Source organism: Haliotis asinina, chromosome 3 (assembly GCF_037392515.1).
Source record: "Haliotis asinina isolate JCU_RB_2024 chromosome 3, JCU_Hal_asi_v2, whole genome shotgun sequence".
In the NCBI taxonomy this organism is placed as follows: Eukaryota; Metazoa; Mollusca; class Gastropoda; order Lepetellida; family Haliotidae; genus Haliotis; species Haliotis asinina.
In genome coordinates, this window is record NC_090282.1 from 8,728,654 (window position 1) to 8,742,615 (window position 13,962).

The following is a 13,962-nucleotide window of genomic DNA, read 5'->3' on the forward strand; positions in this document are numbered from 1 at the left end:
TGTGGGGGTATCCCTCACAACTAAGGCTTCGAAGTCGGCGTATATGATATAAGGCACAGACATTTGGTTCTTGTGGTTACTGAATTTTAAGATATTATCACCTTCCTTAGGCATGTCGACTCGTATGGCCGTCTGCCCCACACCTTGACAATCATCCCGGTGGGATTCTAATAAATCAGCTCGGGTGAAGCCATGTAGGCATCGTTCACAGAAGTGGGTCTTTTCTCTGTGTGCCGATTGGTCATACAACAGCCTGCTAAAGTGTTTTATCCATGTGTAGTGATACTTGTCACCTCGCTGGATCATGAATATATTGATAACTTGGCGATCCTTCACCGGGCTGACCCTGTGTACTATTGTTGTGTTACCTTCGTGCCCAAAGACATTTATAGCCAGATTATTCTGTTTTTCTACTTTAGTGATCTGGGATATGGGGGTGGGTTCATCTATACCATCCCAGTTGAGCCCATCGTCTTGGGGATAGCTAGAAAGCCTATCTGAATGAGTGCCAGCTGGAAATAAGGCTGACCTGATAGCTAACCTCAGGCAATCGTTTCCTCTATTCTTAACGTTTACTATGGCATGTTTGTTCCTATAGTAGGGAGGCAAGGCTAGGTATGACCCGCCTCTGAACGGCACGTAGTTAGCTATGTCTAGATAGACATTATCGATTTTATCTACAGCCCACCCGGACCCCAAGTGTGTGTAGCGTTCTAGGTATTCTCGTATCTGCTGAAAACTGGTATCGATTGATGCGTCAATGGTCTCTGTATGTGTGACGACCTCTTGTTGGCCTCGGAAGTAAGGCTGAACATATTCAGTGGCCCCTGTGGGGCCCCCAACCTGCTTATCGAGCGACATTTTCACTGTGATCTGAAACTTGATACTTCCTAGGTTATTTAGTTCCTGGTTGACCTTATCAGCTATCAGAGGCTTGATATCTGTAATGTCTATGTTTCTATCAACGTGCATGCGCCAACCTCTCAAATAGTTGCCTACAGCGCGCTCAGTGCGCACGAACTGTAGGTCAATAGCTCTATTCTGTCGTAATAATTCTAAAAGCTGTGGTTTTCTCATACGGGAATACCCGCCTAAACCCAAATCGTGTGCCTTGGCTTTCAGTTGTTTTACAGTGGGACGTGCTACGGGGGCATGTGATAACAATGCGGTTAACCCGGCTCTCCCCAGGTTTGAATAACCCGTGTATCCAAGCTGTTTTGCTTGAGCTTTTAATTGTTTTACTGAAGGAGGGGCTTCTAAACCTAGTAATCTCAACAATGCTGACTTCCGCATTCGAGAATACCCGATCACACCTCTCTGTTTTGCGACCCGCTTGAGCTCGCGTACAGTAGTCATTGTGTTTACACCTAAGAGAACCAATGTCTAATTGCTTCACAGTAAAGGGAGGTAACCCTTTCACGCATTGGAGTCTATCTTGAGCAGTCGCCTACGTTCTTTTATATAGCCTTTTTTATTCTCGTAGATGAGTTGATGTCTGACTACGTTCGCTCCGTGAGCTTTACATAGACAGTAGTGTCCTTTAACCCCGATACCACACACAGAACACGTGTAGTTAGGACTTCCCATATGGAAACAACAGAACCCCTGATTCCTGCATTTCCTACCACAGGCCTCGGTCTTCCCCATAAGTATGTATTCGCATCGGTATGGAGCGGGTCTCATGTTTACTTATATAGGTATTTTAATTTAATTGCTTCGCAACCAACACAGTAGCTGCTATACCCAACACTATGAAGCCCAGTTCACGATTCATTTGTCCCTTGGATGGTGTGTAGTACTGAGCGAGTGTGGGTTTATTGAGCGGTTCCAATCGTTTACCAGTTAGTAGGTAGTATTCTTTCATTGCTTCATCGACATCGTTGAATGTTTGAACAGCATGGTTTTCACGCTGGAGTTGTTCGTTAATAAAATCGATCCTCTGGAGACGTTTTTTAGCGTACTCGGCCTGTGCCCTTTGTAATTTCTCAGTAGCGAGATCATGCCGCTTCCTTTCTTCCTGTATTTCAGCCGCGTGATCATCTCGTAGTTTCGAGAAGAGGAAATTACTTCCGGAAAATGCCAGGGCATTCACTAACGCCCCACCGACCATCATAGCTATCGTGGCCATCCCTATATTTATTTCATTATATTATCAGGTATTATTCCTTGTTTTACTAGGATGTCTTTTGTGGCCATCACCATACCAAGGTTCATTATGAGCATACCCATATCCTGCAGGTTGAAATCTAGCTTGATAGTTGGTTGTTTAAGCACCATTTTAGTCAACCGAGCGTACCCTACGGCTAGACTGGCGACCACTGTGGCGTGGTATGCGTCGTTGACGAACGTTTTCCCCTCAGACATTATGTATATGATATAAAATATTAAAATTATAACATGATATGCGGGTCGACGGTGGGGGTACCCCCCACACCCCCAACAGTGGGGGTTACCACCTCAGGTACCACCTCACGTCCCTCACGTGTATATAACCACGAGATAGCCAAGGCAGCAGTTACGCCTACAGCCAACAACAGTCGGGGGTTGGTCACTTTATGTTGGTTACACCACCGTTTTTTACCGGCAGCTACTCTCTTAGGATTCTTCTGCCTGGTTACTGTTGGGGGTACCCCCACTGGTTCCCTGGTCTCCTGTGAAGGGGTCTCCACCGTCACCTCGGGAGGGGTTTCCCTCAGTTCCCCCACTGGGGTTTCCTGTGCAGCATCCATCTATACTATTATTATTATTCTTTCTCTCAAATTGACAATGTTTTGCCGTGATAATCGCCGCCGTCACTGGAGCCAACAACATACCATATTTGTGGTACAGCCCGCAGCTGATAGAGCTCACGGCGTGTTCGATAAAAGGGTCTTTCTCGAGGTCCTCCCACAGGTAAAGTCGGCGCTCTGGTGGAATGGGAAGGAAGTGTGATACAATACCGGTGTATATCTGGGTCATAGCCGATCCTATTGTCTTTGTCATTTCTGCTCCGAGCCGGGACTCGTATCTAGCGTACAGCTTATCGATTTCTTCGGCTGACATTTTGTGAATTTTATCCGGAGTGTAGTCTCCAAAGTAATGTTTGGCTTTGCCCCCAACAGCCAACGCCACCAGTTTCTCTCGCTTGGGGGAATCCCCCACACCCCCAGTGGGGCCTGCCGGCGGCGTGGGGAAGACCCCCAACTGTTCGAGCAATTCCTCACACTCCATCTTATAATATAACAAGTAAGATTTAGTTTTAACTATATAATACCCGATGCAGACAAAACACAGAGAAATGAAGGTTAAGTTGCACACGACAAATACTTCAAATATCATAGCTATATGCTTAGCATTTGCTTAGCTTTGCTTAGCTTTGCTTAGCTTTGCTTAGCTTTGCTTAGCATACTATATATGCTACTGGTTGGTCGGTCTTTAGCACGAGCTTAGCGTGTTTAGTTTCAGCGAGCTGTTTCTTCACCCGTTCCCGTTCTAATTTGCTCATCACATCGTTCTCTCTCAAACACTCCTCGAACGAATCCCTTTCCTTGCAGTGAAATAAGGCCACCCATCGCGTCTGCTCCCTGAGGTCTTTCAACACCGAGTTGAACTTCTGCGTTAGCACCCAGACGCTGTGATTTGCATGCCGGCCGGAGACGGCCAGGTACGATAGCATGTCTTTTTTGTTATCTCACGATTAGCGCTGCAGTTGTCCAGGATGAACAGCGTTGGTTCCCCTTTAAATTTCTCGTGAAGAGCTTTCAACCAGTCCTGCAGGCGTGTTCCAGGGTCGATTTTGTGTACGTCCGGGTCCGTCATCACCCAAGGTCGCGCGTACGTTTTATTCATGCTCAGAGTAGGGCACATGATAACGATGTTATCGAACACATCCTTGTAGTAACCCTCTAACATATCCAACACGAAAACGGTCTTCCCACAGCCAGTCTGCCCGCACACTATGGCGCAGTGTGGGTCAGTGGGTAGTTGTGGGTACCCCTGGGGGGTGTGGGGGTACCCCCCATCAGTAGATGGCTTGCACGAATCTCCCATTGTCTATATTAAGTTGCGCGTCCATAATAACGTACAGATATAATTTCAACTTACCAGCGGGTTGAGCCTTCTTAGTAATCTGGATGGTTATCCCTTCGCTGCCGTTATCTATACGGCGCCCGCTACCGTGCAGTTTATCATCATCCGTGGATCGCATATCCAACCATAGGGCGTACTTGGTGGTCAGGTATTCACCGATCTGCACGGAGCCGAGGTCCAGGTCCTTTGTTATATAATCCCCCACTGGTAGCTTTTTTTATCTCATCCCACTGCTGGTGTGGTCTCATACCATGACTGAACAGCTGGTTTGGCACGCCCTCGATGGTAACTTCCACCTTTTCAATCTCGGGGTTGAAAAACTTCTCGCTGTCCCTCCGGAATGGATCGTAATACTCCACGGGGACGACCAGGATACCTTTCATCGATCGCGCCGGCACGTTCAGCTTGATATTCCACACAGTGTCGCTCTTATCTCGCATGACTGATCTATGCCTCAGTACGAGATCGTACAGGATAGCCATCTTCCCAGAGTACTGACTTCGAACCTGCCTGGCTAGCTCCGGGCTAGTGACCATGTCGAACTCCAGAGAGATGTTGTCTATGGCATAACTGGCCTCGTCACCGTTCGGCGTACGCACTACTTTGCTATAGTCGTTAAACGTGAGCTCGTATTCGAGCCTATCACCCAGCGCGGCCTGGTAAAACGGCGCGTGTCCCGTGAGCAACTCGAAGTCGAGCGGCACGCAGAATCGATTCCCGTATGCTCGAGCGATGGCCTTTTCACCGTCCGATAGCTTGTCTTGCTGGTCTTGCGTGAAGACATACCCTATGCGCGCCCGGGTTGATTTGCTGATACCCTGGTACACATCATTGACTCGTTCTCCCTCGCTTTTCCAGAGATCCCTGTAGCAGTGAAACACGTTGCTGTCGTCGATACTCAGCACCTCGTTACCGCTGATCTTGACGGTCGTTTTCTTGATGATAGCTCGACCCACGTTCCGCACTAGCTCGCGTTTGTCGTTGTCGGAGGTCAACGTGATATTGAACGCCAGTCGAACAGTGCCTGGTACAATGAGGTCATTCTCACCAAGGTTTGGAAATCTAACCAGCAGAGTTTGATTCTGGTCTATCTTGCTGGGATTGTTGGTGATGGTCACCGACTGGCGCACAGCTCTGGCTCCTAATGGCTCTCTCAATCTTCTGAAAGGATCTAATTTTCTACCGTACATTGTTATATAAATGAAATATATTTTCAATACTAATGGATGAAGACATAGATATGACGGAGATGCCGGGCGATAGTGCCCAGGCATTCGATGATGACCAGGAGACCTCATTCTCGCAAGGTGACGAGCTCCTTAAGGGCGTCGTCGACGATTATTACAACGCAGTTGAAAATAAATCCAAACTCAAGCCGTTGGGAAGGTACTATGACAGGTTTACCCTCAACAATGGCACGCTGCGTTTGAAGTCTCGCCCGGAGATCGATCTAATGAATAAACGCACTAGAGAACCGCTTGCCTTATCAACATTGGGCAGTAAACATGGGAATGACTTTATCCGCGATGAACTAGGCTTCATAGATTACGGTGGCGCGCGGCCTAAGCAGTATCCTCCGAAGTTAGTTCAAGGTCTGCAAGACATCAGGGACGCCATATCAGATCAAAACATGACTTATGATATTAAAAAGGTGTTGGCCGACTACGAGAACAAACCCTTCCCGGGGCTCGAATTTACCGTTCGGAAACTGCGGGGGTTGGATCTGACGATGCAAACCATTCGCGGACATCTCGCGAAAAGCACGGCCAAAATGAGTGAGATAGACGACACCATCGCCTATGAAAAGAAAAAACTCGGTGAAACTGATGACGAGGCTCTGAAAGCCCACATCGAGGGACAAATACGTAACTTGGAAGAGGAAAGGCAGACCTGGCTGGAGACAGCATCCTCCTTCAAAGAAAAGCTTCGATCCCAGGTCAACCGTATACGGGAAACCGTCAACCAAGTCCTCTACCGAGACACCACGTTAGCAGACAGGATTCGGATATTGTTCCGGGAGCAAGGGATCACCATCGCCAGCATTCTGACTGCATTGGGTTTCATCATATCAACCTTGGTGGTGTCACTGGTGGGGGGAACCCCCACACCCCCCACACCTGGCGGCGGGGGAACTCCAAGTGGCGGTGGGGGTGTTAAAGACTGGATAAAAAAACTCGGGGAAGGCCTAGCTAAACTGGCTGGTAAAGCCGCCGAAGCCCTTCCCGGCATCCTGGGTAGCATCGTCTCGTGGTTGTTGGGCGCTCTGGCTAAAACTGCCATGTGGTTCAGTCAAAACATGTGGGCAGCCATCGTCGCCGTGGCGGGTCTGGTGTATGTAGCGGCTAAGAAATCTTTAACCAAATAAGCCCCAAAGTTACCCCACCAACCACCAGGGCCGTTTTATTATCAATGTGCTGCTGATAGGGGGGTACCCCCACATGTATATGGGGGTGTGTGGGGGGCACATGAACTTTAGACTCCGGGGGTGGCGCCACTATACCTGTTTCACGTGGTGGGATGTGTGGGATATAGGGGGTGTTAATATCGAGGTTGATACCCAACTTTTGATCCGCCGTGGCTATGACTATTTTGTTGTTATAACCCACCACTTTTTTTACTCTCAGTTGCATATCACTCGGAGCCATGTACAACCCCACGCCGAACACGTAATTGACTTTCGATCTGGCGTATTCTAACACGTTTTGGTAACGGTCGATGGCCCTCGGGAGATCAACTGGAGAATTGATAGCATCCTCAACGTTGGAAACGAATTGTGTCTGAGCGTCGTAAGCAGTTCCCTTACCGAGGATGTTGGAACGCGTCATCGACTGCGCACCCAACAGCGCCCACACGTACGTTCGAATCGAGTCGTTCAAGCGTATTGTACCAGCACGAGTGAATCCTTTCGATGTTTTTGAGATCATTTTAGTCCAGGCTGTGGCTGCATCAGGATTGGTTTGCTTTATACAGCTGACATGGATCTTTTCATTCGTTGTGGGGCCTGTAAATGTATGACGGTTTGGGTTGTATGAACCATCTTTAGAACCGGCATAATATGTTCCGGACCTGTAGAAGTACACGAGAACTATACCGAGACCATGGTTCACAACAGGAAGGCGAAAGTCTTTATTCGTTGGAATCTCAAACTCCCCACAAACACGTTCATAAGCACGTCTATCATAGGGGTTATTCGTCATACTCCACGCTTTATCTTGGGGAAGAGGAGCACTTATTTCCTTCAATATTCGTCTCGTTTGATAATAAATATGAAACAAAATAACCGCCTTACTCAGTTCGTCTATACCGTAGTCTGGTGTCACACCCGACCCTGTCGTCGCACACCACACAGCAAAGTTGAGTTGGTTCTGCCAAAACTGCATTGGGTTTTGATTCCAGTTTACCACCGCCTGCGCGTTATTAACGGACACGATATAGTTTTCAAAGATATTAATAAAGGTTGTTTTAAACCCCGTACCATCTGCATTCACCACGATTTTCAAGTGTGCTAAATCCATATTATAATATATAATTCATATATTATAATATGTACATAACACTTCCAGGAATAACGAGCGGTGAGGCCGTTCAGCTGACGCACGCGATCGATAACACGTCAGGTCAACTCGAAGTCGCACTCTGCGATATCACCTACCTACCGCAATGGACTAACATCAATATCAGCAACAATAAGCTGTTCGTCAGTGGGGCTCGCAGTCAGATAACTGACGGCTACTACAGCGTGTGCTCTCTAAACGACGAGGTCTTCAAACCCCTGGGAGCCGAACTCAAGATGAACGACTCAAACGGTACAGTGGTGTTAATCAACAACGGAAGAAACCCCTTGAGGCTCGGCCGACCATTAGCGAGGATACTCGGTATGTCTCCTGACGAGATAAAACCAACAACAACCGTCACAGGCACGAAGTTACCCGACCTAGTACCGTACCGAGAGCTGTACATTCATCTCGATCAGGTGAGCACAACGTACAACATTCAAGGAGGTCACCCTTCCACTATACTGAGAGCAGTGCCGGTGAAAACTGAGAAATACAACGACGGTAGAACCGAGTCATTTTCACCACGGCAGTATAAGAGATTAACCCAGGGCAACATACCTGAGCTGACAATATCGGTGTTAGATATAAATCATAATCCTGTAAATATAGGATACCTCAGCTTAACGATGTAAAATGACCAGCGCACAAGGGCCCGGAGTGAAAAAATGCGTCAATATCGGGATCTCCGACCTTGGAGACACGCGCGGTTTCGACGCTCCCGGAGTAGATGGTAAATCGTACGCCTTGCAACTGAAAAACAACATTTACAAACGCGTTGAAATCCCCTCCGGTGGAACCCTAAGTGATATAGTAGATACCACAAGAGCAACAGTCAACACTAAGTACGCCCTTGTCAACACCGGTGATAATAATTGGATAATATACCCATCGTTCGGGGGTAAACTGTTCGACTTAGACGATGTTGAGAGCACTACCGTCGTCCAAAACAAACCATATATGCTCGTCTTCACCGAAGATGACAAGTGGGTGTTGTTACCTGATAACGACTGGTTTCTCAATATTAGACTCGTCTCTCCCTACGTGTTTACTGATAACAAAGACAACCACCTAAACAAAGTCGTGAACAATGGAACCCTGCTCGTGGCTTATGTCCCAACTCAGCGACGTAGCGTAGTCGTCAGCCCAGTCAACACTATGGCAGCCCACATGCTATCGAGTAAACCAGCCATACAAAACGTGACATTGCAGTTGGTGTCTGAATTCGAAGGCGTGGTCAAGATACTAGAGAGTCTACCGGCAAACTCAACACTGATCATCAAAGTCTACCTAGGGGAACCATCGGTGAATGATGTCGAGATCGTGAAGGGGATCAAACTCGGGTGGGTGAAACGACACCAGTATCAAGTTTGCAACGTTTACGTGCGGGTGGGTGTTGGAGCCGACACCAGTATGGAGGGGGTCAACGTGATCGTGGAAAACAAGATATCACTAACCAAGATCTTCCTGCCTGACAACATACACTTCATGGGTATGAAGTTAACCCCTGAATTATTATCAAAAAACCAGTTGGAAATTATATCGTAATAGTATAATAATGACCAGTCATCGTCCCAACACTACGCTTAACGACCTAGGAGATACGGATGGATTCGATCAGCCTGGTGAGGAAGATGAATTATACATCCTGCAATTCAAAGACAACGTGTATAGACGGATGTCGTTATCAGATTTTAAAGAGCCCAAATGGCTGATCAACTTAACACTCACCTCACCTTATATCACATTAACTGAATTGGGGCGTATCTCTAAGATTAGGAATAACGGTATCTGGCCCGGGGATTTCATTCCGGAGAGGGGATTAAGAAGAACTAACAAAAATGGGTTAACGTCTTTCTTCGAAAATAAATTAACATTTAGTAATCCTGAAATAATATTCCCCCCTTTCACACTCATCATAGAAGTCTTCTTTGAGTATTCAGACAATGGAGACCCCCCAATAGTACACCAAATTTTACCCGGGGTGTTAATACACTGGTTTAGCATACACAAAGGCAAATATTGTCGTATTGTTATACAAAGGGATACCACGGGTCCTATAAACCACTTAATAAGCCTCCTTGGGGTTTTTATTACAACAGAAAATTCTATTAGCCTCTCACCTATTGCCCTGACTAGTAGTCTAGAACTTGTAGACTTTAAATTCATTGATAGATTTTTAACTGAAACCCAATTAAAATATCTTTCAAAATATATATTATAGGATGGGTCTGTACCCAGTCGTAGAGGAAGTAGCGAAGACACTGGAAACCGTAGATGGGTTCCGCTTGAGGCAGTTATGTGATGTGAAACGTCAACTAGAACAAGACCGTGACACGCGGAAAGCTCTATGTAAAAAGTACAATAGAGCTTTCAATATCGTGGACGGGGCTGACACTACCCTTATGGCAACCAGCATGGGACTAGGGGCGGCAGGCGTTGGGTTGTTGGCTACCATCGTGGCTGCACCTATAGTGCTAGGTATTGAAATAACGGCAGGGGTGGCAGGGTTGGCAGTGGATTGGCGCTTAAGTTAGTATCACGCAGACTTAATCGTAAGGCATTGAAACACGACGAGATCAGAGTTCTGGCCGAAGCAAAGCTGAACACAGTGAGTGAGCGTATTTCCACGGCACTCTCTGATAGTAAGATCTCAGAAGAGGAGTTTCGTTCAATCCTCTCTGAACTCAAAAAATATAACGGAATGAAACAAGATATTCGATCCAAGTCTCGTAAGTCTGCTATCAGCGAGGACGAGAAAAAAAAGTACATAGAACAGGGGATACAAAAAGCCCAGAAAGCCTTTATTATGAACACCAAAGAGATCGTAGGCGGTTCACGTTAAACTGTTTCATCGATATAAACATGACATAGGCACAGACGTTAAGTAGTAGGGGAACACGAGGGCGATAGCCGTAAGCGGGCCACCGATCCTATATGGTCAGTCAAAACTTACAACATAGATAAAATGGATATGAAAGCCGACGAACCTAACTTGTACTACTTGAGGGATGGGCCGGGTAGGGGGTTTGTAAGAGAAGAATTATTGATCGTACCGTACGGCACAGTGTTACCTCCAACCAATACACGGTAAACTGTTTCATAGACACCCAACCTTTTTGTAGTAGGGGTAATAGTAGCAAGATCTAAGGTCCCAACCAAAGCCTTATTTACTAAATAAGGCTTTGTAGAGACATTTCTTGAAAGTGGTCCAGAACCAACATTGTATATACTACTGATGTGACTGATGTGGTGGAAGTTATGTGCCCTTGCCGAGGGAAACGTCTGGTGGTGTGTTTCAACAACTGTTGTGTAAGGGGTGGGATAGTCTTGCGCAATGACACATTGGCTTACCTGATGTATTTATTGGAAGGTGTGGACACTGGGATGTACATGAAGATAAATCTAGGACTTTAGATGCATGTATTTTACTTCTGACTGTACGCATGACAAATGTATACTTCTTGATGTGAACTCACTTTCTTGTGAGATGAATTAATTGTTCCAAAGCCAGGAATTTGTTCCTATGACGTAAAATGCATGCCTTTTACTTTTGACTTTGCACGTGACTAATATATACTTCTTGAAATTGAACTCAATTTCTTGTCAGATGGTAAAAGAATTTGTTCCAATGCCGGGAATCGAACCCGGGCCGCCTGGGTGAAAGCCAGGAATCCTAACCACTAGACCACATTGGAAGCTGATGTTTTACAGGCAATGGTAAAGGACTGAATGCTGGCTGTATTCCTGCCGTCTTTGTGCACAGAGTTCTTGTGCATGAGAATGACGACCTGACATTAATGAATACATGTATATCAAGTGTGTTAGAGACTTGATTAAACTGATATATCGTATTGTAGCATGTATTTGCGTCAACTACAAACATCTGTAAAATCCACAAGAGCGAAATACCAAGTACTGATGTTTACAAAAAGCAAGTGCGTCCCTGGGTGGGCTTGAACCACCAACCTTTCGGTTAACAGCCGAACGCGCTAACCGATTGCGCCACAGAGACGGAACTGACGAGATGGGGCTCACTTTAAGATGTGACTGATGTGGTGGAAGTTATGTGCCCTTGCCGAGGGAAACGTCTGGTGGTGTGTTTCAACAACTGTTGTGTAAGGGGTGGGATAGTCTTGCGCAATGACACATTGGCTCACCTGATGTATTTATTGGAAGATGTGGACACTGGGATGTACATGAAGATAAATCTAGGACTTTAGATGCATGTATTTTACTTCTGACTGTACGCATGACAAATGTATACTTCTTGATGTGAACTCACTTTCTTGTGAGATGAATTAATTGTTCCAAAGCCAGGAATTTGTTCCTATGACGTAAAATGCATGCCTTTTACTTTTGACTTTGCACGTGACTAATATATACTTCTTGAAATTGAACTCAATTTCTTTTCAGATGGTAAAAGAATTTGTTCCAATGCCGGGAATCGAACCCGGGCCGCCTGGGTGAAAGCCAGGAATCCTAACCACTAGACCACATTGGAGGGCTGATGTTTTACAGGCAATGTTGAAGGACTGAATGCTGGCTGTATTCCTGCCGTCTTTGTGCACAGAGTTCTTGTGCATGAGAATGACGACCTGACATTAATGAATACATGTATATCAAGTGTGTTAGAGACTTGATTAAACTGATATATCGTATTGTAGCATGTATTTGCGTCAACTACAAACATCTGTAAAATCCACAAGAGCGAAATACCAAGTACTGATGTTTACAAAAAGCAAGTGCGTCCCTGGGTGGGCTTGAACCACCAACCTTTCGGTTAACAGCCGAACGCGCTAACCGATTGCGCCACAGAGACGGAACTGACGAGATGGGGCTCACTTTAAGATGTGACTGATGTGGTGGAAGTTATGTGCCCTTGCCGAGGGAAACGTCTGGTGGTGTGTTTCAACAACTGTTGTGTAAGGGGTGGGATAGTCTTGCGCAATGACACATTGGCTCACCTGATGTATTTATTGGAAGATGTGGACACTGGGATGTACATGAAGATAAATCTAGGACTTTAGATGCATGTATTTTACTTCTGACTGTGCGCATGACAAATGTATACTTCTTGATGTGAACTCACTTTCTTGTGAGATGAATTAATTGTTCCAAAGCCAGGAATTTGTTCCTATGACGTAAAATGCATGCCTTTTACTTTTGACTTTGCACGTGACTAATAAATACTTCTTGAAATTGAACTCAATTTCTTGTCAGATGGTAAAAGAATTTGTTCCAATGCCGGGAATCGAACCCGGGCCGCCTGGGTGAAAGCCAGGAATCCTAACCACTTTTTTTTTTTTTTCATTAAAATATTTATTCACAAAATTGTAGAATTACAGTCGCAGACAGTGCTTACACTACCACCTCATGTGCAATTTTAAAATCTAACTGTATGGAGTCTGTTGATTTATCTTTTTCCCATACATTCATCCAAATATCTTTCCAGTTAATATCCAGTGCAAGCTGATTCCACCAAGCGATAGCTACTGGTTCCTTGAAATGTTTTTTCCTGAGAACTTCATAACAAAATTTTGTTGTGAATAAATCAACAGACAGATCCTGGTTTTGAACAGTGCATGTTATGTCTCTTGATGGGGAGTTAGTGGCAACCTCTGACAAAATGATCTTTTTCCACTCTGACGGAAGCGCTAATAAAATAATGGCATAACATTGTTGTATGGTACTTACATCCATCTCAGGTAAGGTGTCATGGATTATATTAACAATAATGTGTCCAGACATGAATTTTGGAATAACTTCAAAACAAATATGCTTGATGCAAATGATTCCACTTGAAATAAATGACTGAAACATAAGAGTTTTTCCATTGAATGTAATCAATGGATTCTTAAATATTGGCTGATTCATGATATCATCTACCTTTTTAAGTAATGGTCTTTTTCCTTCATTCAATTCATTCCATGCAGCTAGTAATTCTGCATAAAATGGACTTATATTCTGTAAATAGGCTTTATCATATTCAAGGCTTAAAGCATCAATTCCTAAGTTCATTTTCAGAAGATGTGACATAAAATATACAAATGTTTGTTTCCAAATACAACTGAGCTGACAATTGACATAGGCTGTCAGTAATTTCAGCCTTAAAGCATATTTTTTTAAACGTAAATCTGGTATATTAAGACCTCCATCTAAACAAACACCAATGCATGTACCGTGTGCTATTTTGGCAGGTTTGTTATGCCATAAAAAGTCTCTAAACATTTGTGTAAATTTATTCTCCACCCAATATGGAACAGGTAGTACAGTGAGCATATACCACAAACGAGAGCTCATAAGGATATTAATAACAATGGCTCTGCCTTGTAAGGTT

General features: G+C 45.1%; 2 non-coding genes across 2 annotated transcripts; both read right to left on the bottom strand.

Moving 5' to 3' along the window:
• Positions 1–11,248: 11,248 nt before the first annotated feature.
• On the bottom strand, positions 11,249–11,320 carry Trnae-uuc (transfer RNA glutamic acid (anticodon UUC)). Its single transcript has one exon. It is a non-coding gene; the product is annotated as a tRNA-Glu (tRNA).
• A 734-nt stretch (positions 11,321–12,054) lies between these two features.
• On the bottom strand, positions 12,055–12,126 carry Trnae-uuc (transfer RNA glutamic acid (anticodon UUC)). Its single transcript has one exon. It is a non-coding gene; the product is annotated as a tRNA-Glu (tRNA).
• Between the last annotated feature and the right edge of the window lie 1,836 nt (positions 12,127–13,962).